General features: G+C 50.8%; 1 long non-coding RNA gene across 1 annotated transcript; it reads right to left on the reverse strand.

Moving 5' to 3' along the window:
* Positions 1-288: 288 nt before the first annotated feature.
* LOC310891205 lies at positions 289-1,433 on the reverse strand. The gene is made up of 2 exons (XR_014577476.1): positions 1,297-1,433; positions 289-1,183 (listed from the first exon to the last, which is right to left on the reverse strand). It is a non-coding gene; the product is annotated as an uncharacterized lncRNA (long non-coding RNA).
* Positions 1,434-7,230: the final 5,797 nt, after the last annotated feature.

A 7,230-nucleotide genomic window follows, 5' to 3' on the forward strand; every position in this document is an offset into this window, starting at 1 on the left:
ACGCCCAAGTGCGACGCTGATGGCACCCGAACATTTGCTGTAGCAGGCAGCAGAGCCAGCAGCTCAGGGGAGCAATTTTAAAAACCAGGAGGCACTTAAACCAACCCTTAATTGACCCAGTTACTGCAGGAGAGTCCCGACTACTCGCCCTGGAGTCCTACTGTCACCAGCAAAAAGCACCAACCAAAGCTTGGGGGAACTTTGGTACAGCACAAGAGAAGGGAGTGGGGGTAGCGTAGCCGTATCGCAGAGCTGCTGCTTTTCACACCATTTTATCATCCCTGATAATTGAAAGTAAGGCCGGGTGGGCTGACCCCACCACCACCACTCCTGGCAGCATGTTTGGTCCACAACGCTAGAATAATTATTTTGCTCCCTCCCGCCCCTACAGCTTCATCATCTGAAAAGATTACAGTCAAAACAATGGCATACACAAATAAAAGTCAAGAGTTGACATAGTAACTCCGGGATTTGGGTATCAACTGTCCGAGAAATCAGAACACCCAGGCTTCACAATGTGCCCAACATCGAGCTTTGCCAAGGGGGGCGGAAGGAAGAAGCTTTCCGTTTAAGCCTTCAGAGCATCGCTCCATCACTACGTCAATTCACAGCCACCACAGCGTGCCGATGGACATCTTTCTGTGCCAAAAGAAACAAGTGCTTTGTCCTCTTGATATCAAAGGTAGCCACCTATAGTTACGGAACCATGCACAAGACCTTAACTCTGACCAGCAGGAAAACTTAGGACAACTGAGTGCAGATCCTGCCAATTTCTACCAGTTCCAACTGTGCTTTAAGTCTCATTGCAAAGCCTCAGTTAGAAAAAGGATCACCTCGGGGTATCCAACAAGAAGAAGAGTTTTTTTTTGTTGTTGTTTTTTTTTTTTTTTTTTTTTTTAATATACCATAGGACTATGCAGTTCAATCATCAATCATCTTGGAAAGCTCAAGGAGGAGGTCATCCTCATCCTTCCCTGGGTCCAAGTCGAGCTCGGCTTCCAGTATGCCGTCTGAGAGTTCCCAAAGTAGCATCTCTAAATCCTCGTCTACAGATACGGGCGCGTTGCCTGTGGAACTCAGCCGGCGTGTCCTTGCTTCTTCTAGCTGGGAAGAAGCTGAAGTCGAGCTTGAGAACTCCACTGGCTCCACGGATTCTGCCTGGCTTCCAAGATGTGCTTCAGGTCTTGGCAGAGCAAGGAAGAGAACAATCAGTATATGCATTTCTTAACGGGAAATCCCTTTTCTGCAAACCGGCTCTTAAAACCGTAGCCAACCCCTCCTGCACTTCAATCTTACCCAGGGATTGTTATTCAATTAACCCAGGGCTACATTTAGAGCCCAATATATTAGCAGGTACATTTTTCAGTTTGGGGGTTTCTCTGTGAAGCCAGAGCACCCGGAGCCTAGCAAAGATGGGAAACCAACATGGCCTCCCGGAAGCCCAGTGTCCGAGAACTACATCTCCCGGCATGCTCTGGGAAAACAATATGGACTCCCGGAAACCCGGTGGCCAAGAACTACATTTCCCAGCACTCCCCAGAAAATTGAGCCTCGCACCTTGCCGTAGGACGCCATTTTTTGCTCTGTTACATTACCGGTTTCGTGTTTATGGAGGGTTTTCCCGCCGTTTTGGGGGGTTTCCCCTCAATTTCGGGTTTTCAGCTCTCCATTTCAGAGTTCTTCCCCGCAATTTTGGGGTTCCTTCCCCTAATTTGGTGCTTCGCCCCCCCCCCCACTTTTGGGGTTCCCCCTCCATTTTGGGGATTCCCCCCAATTCCAAGCCCCCCACAATTTTGGAGGCCCCCACCATCCTTTCTTGGCCTGCCACCCTAATATTAAGGTTCTTTCCCCCAATGTTGGGGTTCTCACCACATGTTTGAGGTTCCTTCCCTTAATTTGGGGCTTAGCTCCCCGGGATCTGGGGCTTTAACCCCAATTTTGGGGGTCCCCCCCAAGTTTGGGGATTCCTCCCCAGGTCTGGGGGGGGTCCACATTCAATTCTGGAATTTCACACTTCCATTTAAGTCTTCTTCCCCCCAATTTGGGGGTTCACCCACCCAATTTTGGGGGTTCCTCCCCTAATTTGGGGGGACCCGACCAATTTTGGGGGTCCCCCCCAATTGTAGAGTCCCCCACCCTCCTTTTTTGGGTTCCCCCCTAATATTAAAGAGTTCTTCCGCCCAATTTTGGGGGACCCCACAATTTGGCCGTTCCTTCCCCTAACTTTGGGCTTCAACCCTTCGATTTTGGGGGGGGCTCCCCCCCTCTTATTTTGGCCTTCCGCCCTAATATTAGGCCTAACCCCTAAGAACCTTGACCCCTAAGCCTATGGCAACCACGGATCTAACCCTAACCCCTACCCCAACAAACCCTAGAAACCCTAACCCTAAAAACCCTTGCAGCCCTAACCCGATAAAATTTACCACACTAAACCCCTGAAGACTGTTCTGGGGGGTCCACATTCAATTCTGGAATTTCACACTTCCATTTAAGTGTTCTTCCCCCCCAATATGGGGGTTCGCCCACCCAATTTTGGGGGTTCCTCCCCTAATTGGGGGGGACACAACCAATTTTGGGGGGGACACAACCAATTTTGGGGGGGACACAACCAATTTTAGAGTCCCCCACCCTCCTTTTTTGGGTTTCCCCCAATATTAAGAGCTCTTCCGCTCAATTTTGGGGGACCCCACAATTTTGACGTTCCTTCCCCTAACTTTGGGCTTCAACCCTTCAATTTTGGGTGGGCTCCTCCCCTCTTATTTTGGCCTTCCACCCTAATATTAGGCCTAACCCCTAAGAACCTTGACCCCTAACCCTATGGCAACCACGGATCTAACCCTAACCCCTACCCCAACAAACCCTAGAAACCCTAACCCTAAAAACCCTTACAGCCCTAACCCGATAAAATTTACCACACTAAACCCCTGAAGACTGTTCTGGGGGGTCCACATCCAATACTGGAATTTCACACTTCCATTTAAGTCTTCTTCCCCCCAATTTGGGGGTTCGCCCACCCAATTTTGGGGGTTCCTCCCCTAATTTGGGGGGGACACAACCGATTTTAGAGTCCCCCACCCTCCTTTTTTGGGTTCCCCCCTAATATTAAAAGTTCTTCCGCCCAATTTTGGGGGACCCCACAATTTTGACGTTCCTTCCCCTAACTTGGGGCTTCAACCCTTCAATTTTGGGGGGGGCTCCCACCCTCTTATTTTGGCCTTCCGCCCTAATATTAGGCCTAACCCCTAAGAACCTTGACCCCTAACGCTATGGCAACCACAGATCTAACCCTAACCCCTACCCCAACAAACCCTAGAAACCCTAACCCTAAAAACCCTTACAGCCCTAACCCGATAAAATTTACCACACTAAGCCCCTGAAGACTGTTCTGGGGGGTCCACATTCAGTTCTGGAATTTCACACTTCCATTTAAGTGTTCTGCCCCCCCAATATGGGGGTTCGCCCACCCAATTTTGGGGGTTCCTCCCCTAATTTGGGGGGGACACAACCGATTTTAGAGTCCCCCACCCTCCTTTTTTGGGTTCCCCCCTAATATTAAAAGTTCTTCTGCCCAATTTTGGGGGACCCCACAATTTTGACGTTCCTTCCCCTAACTTGGGGCTTCAACCCTTCAATTTTGGGGGGGGCTCCCACCCTCTTATTTTGGCCTTCCGCCCTAATATTAGGCCTAACCCCTAAGAACCTTGACCCCTAACGCTATGGCAACCACAGATCTAACCCTAACCCCTACCCCAACAAACCCTAGAAACCCTAACCCTAAAAACCCTTACAGCCCTAACCCGATAAAATTTACCACACTAAACCCCTGAAGACTGTTCTGGGGGGTCCACATTCAATTCTGGAATTTCACACTTCCATTTAAGTGTTCTGCCCCCCCAATATGGGGGTTCGCCCACCCAATTTTGGGGGTTCCTCCCCTAATTGGGGGGGACACAACCAATTTTGGGGGGGACACAACCAATTTTGGGGGGGACACAACCAATTTTAGAGTCCCCCACCCTCCTTTTTTGGGTTTCCCCCAATATTAAGAGCTCTTCCGCCCAATTTTGGGGGACCCCACAATTTTGACGTTTCTTCCCCTAAATTGGGGCTTCGACCCTTCAATTTTGGGGGGGGCTCCCCCCTTAGTTTGGCCTTCCACCCTAATATTGGGCCTTACCCCTAAGAACCCTGACCCCTAACACTACGGCTCCCACGGATCTAACCCTAACCCCTACCCCAAAAAACCGTAGAAACCCTAACCCTAAAAACCCTTACAGTCCTAACCCGATAAAATTTACCACACTAGACCTACGCCTAAAAGCCCTAACCCTAAAAATTAAGACCCTCTAAACCCTAACCCAAAACGTAAAGATTCTCAAAGCCCTAACGCTGGAGACCCTAACCTTAAAAAAAAAAAAATAAGACCTTAAAACCCTAACCCTAAATACCTGACCATAACTAAAACCCTAAGACCCTAACCCTAAAAACCCTATCAACACTAAAACCACAAAATACTTTAAAACCTTAACACACTAACCCCCAAACCCTAACCCTTATAACTCCAACCCTAACAACCTTAAAATCCTAACCCTAAACCCTGGAAACCCTAACCCTGAAACCCAACCCTAGTGCCTTAGCCCTGAAACCTTAAAACCCTAACACCTTATTAGAAACACTCTGTAACCAATACCATAGGCTCAGGCAAGTATCTCAGTGAGGTAGCATTTTTATTCACGATTGCAATGGCAGGCGTCCCACAAGCCACCTACTAGTTCCATAACACAGTTTATATAATTTTTTTTTCCTCTCGGTGACCAGGACCCTCCCCAGTTTCCCCATTGACTGGGTAATCCATGTTCACAATCTATCCAGTGCTTCACAGAAAATACACAGCTGCTGGCCTGTTACTAGTCAATTTTATTTTTTTCTTGACTGTTTTCCTCTTTGAGGTGGTAATGTTTCTTACACCGTGATTTCCACCCAATTGCTCTAAGGATTCTGGTTGTCTGCATTTTACAAGGTTGTCTGTTAAGCTTTCTTATCACTGCAAGCATATATCAATACCACCCTCCTTCCCTCTAAACGATGTAACTCTGTGCAAAAACATTTTTATTCCCACAACCTTGATCCCCTTACCCTAAAATCCTTATTCTCTTTAACCCTAACAACTCTAACCACAACCCTAACCCTTCATATCAACCCCCCGACGCTAATGACACTGACTAATGATCCAAACCCCAAACCCCAGGCAACCAACAAAGAAACAGACACAAAGCTGAAAACTACAAAAAAGGCAAAACCCTGGATACAGACCCCAAATCACAAACACGCTACCAAAATGCTACAGAAAAGCCCCAGACGCAGGCCCCAAGCACTACAGCTAGGCCCCAGAAGCTCTAGACACATCCCAAAGCCAAAATGCAATCCCCAAACACTACAGAAAAGCCCCCAAACACCAGACACAGGCTGCAGAAGTCTACAAGCAGGCCCCAGCCACACCCGGATGCAGACCCCAACTGTCCACAAGCAGCTCCCAACCCACCCCCCCCATGAACTGGACCCCCCCCCACCACCACCCAGATGCATGCCCCAGGCCCCAGGCCTCAGCCCCAGCCCCCACACCCCAGACTCAGGCCCCAAAGGTGTACAACCAGCTCCCAACTGCCCCCCTCAAAGGGAGGCCCCAAAGCCTGCCAGAGGACCCTAGAGCGTACAAGCAGCTCCCAACCCCCCCGGCACAGGCCCCAACCCCCCCCCAGACACAGGCCCCAAAGGTGTACAAGCAACTCCCCATCCTCCCCAGAGGCACGCCCCAAAGGTGTACAAACAGCCCCAACCCCCCAAGACCCAGACCCCTACAGCGTAGAAGCAGCTCCCAACCCCATGCCCCCAAGGCACATGCCCCAACCCCTCCCCCAAGGCAGGCCCTAACAGTGTACAAGCAGCTCCCACCCCCCCCCAGACGCAGGCCCCAAAGGTGTACAAGCAGGCCCCTACAGTATACAAGCAGCTCACAACCACCCCCCCAAAGGCAGGCCCCAAGCCCCTCCAGATGCAAGCCCGAAAGGTTAAAACCAGCTCCAACCCCCTAACCCCCCCCGCCCCGCGCAGACGCAGGCCCCAAAGGTGTACAAGCAGTTCCCAACCCCTCCAAGGCAGGCCCCAAAAGTGTACAGGCAGGCCCCTACAGTGTAGAAACGCTCCAACCCCCCCCGCTTCCACCTCGAGGGAGGCCCTCCCCCCCCAGTATACACGAAGCTCCCAACCCCCTCTCAGAGGAATGCCTAAAAAAGTATACAAGCAGCTCCTAACACCCCCCCCCCCCCCCCCTCAAAAGAGGCAGTCCCCAAAGGTGTACAAGCAGGCCCTCAAATCCCTTAGGTGTACAAGCAGGCCCTTCAAATCCCTTAGCCCCTGCGCCAGCTTTATTGGCGAGCAGCGAGGCTGGGGGGGGAGGGGGGCAAGACAGCCTTAAATAAAATACAAATATAAAAAGTGTTATAAATGGCTGTTATAAATCCAAATAGGATTACAATCAAAGTTTACAATTTATTAAACGAATAGAGGCAAGCAAGCAGCGCTGGGTGCGCCGGGAGTCTCTGCTCCCCCAGGACGCACGCCTGTTACGTAAGGCGGCTGGTTTTGATGCTCCCAGGCTAATACATATTCATTACTACTTCGAGAAGAGGCAGGGTTATTAGAATTGGTTTCCGGAATCCGAAACCCCTCCCAGGGGCGCCTGCGTACCAGTCTCTGGTGGTCTCTCGGGGCTTGCTCGGGCTGAATGCTGGTTGTCTTCCTCTCAGGCTTTTGTCCTTCAATTGTCCTTCAGCTCCCCCTTCCTCCTCGTTTGGGAGCCTCTGCGCCGGATTTCAGAAACTCTAGCAACATCCCCTGCAGTAGTCAGCACTTTTCCCTAAAAACCCCTTTGTTCTCTTATCACCTAGACCCGGGCCTCGATGGTAACCCTTCAAATCCCTTAGTGACACGAATTGCTGGACCATTCCTTACAAAAGGAAGGATAAAATATGTAGAGGAGCAATGGCACCCGCGAAAGCCCGGCGCCGCGGGCAGAGGCAGCGAAGGTTGACGGCAGAACAGTGCTCGGTTTGAACACGGAGAGGGAAAGCGAGGGGAAGGTGGCCGAAGCCGGCCGCAGTCTCTGAGCTCTCCTCCTCCTGATTGTTTTCTCTCAAAGCCATTTCTGTCTGTGTGCGGGCACCCGGAGCC

Source organism: Anser anser (assembly GCF_964211835.1).
Source record: "Anser anser genome assembly, contig: HAP1_SCAFFOLD_567, whole genome shotgun sequence".
Classification (NCBI taxonomy): domain Eukaryota; kingdom Metazoa; phylum Chordata; class Aves; order Anseriformes; family Anatidae; genus Anser; species Anser anser.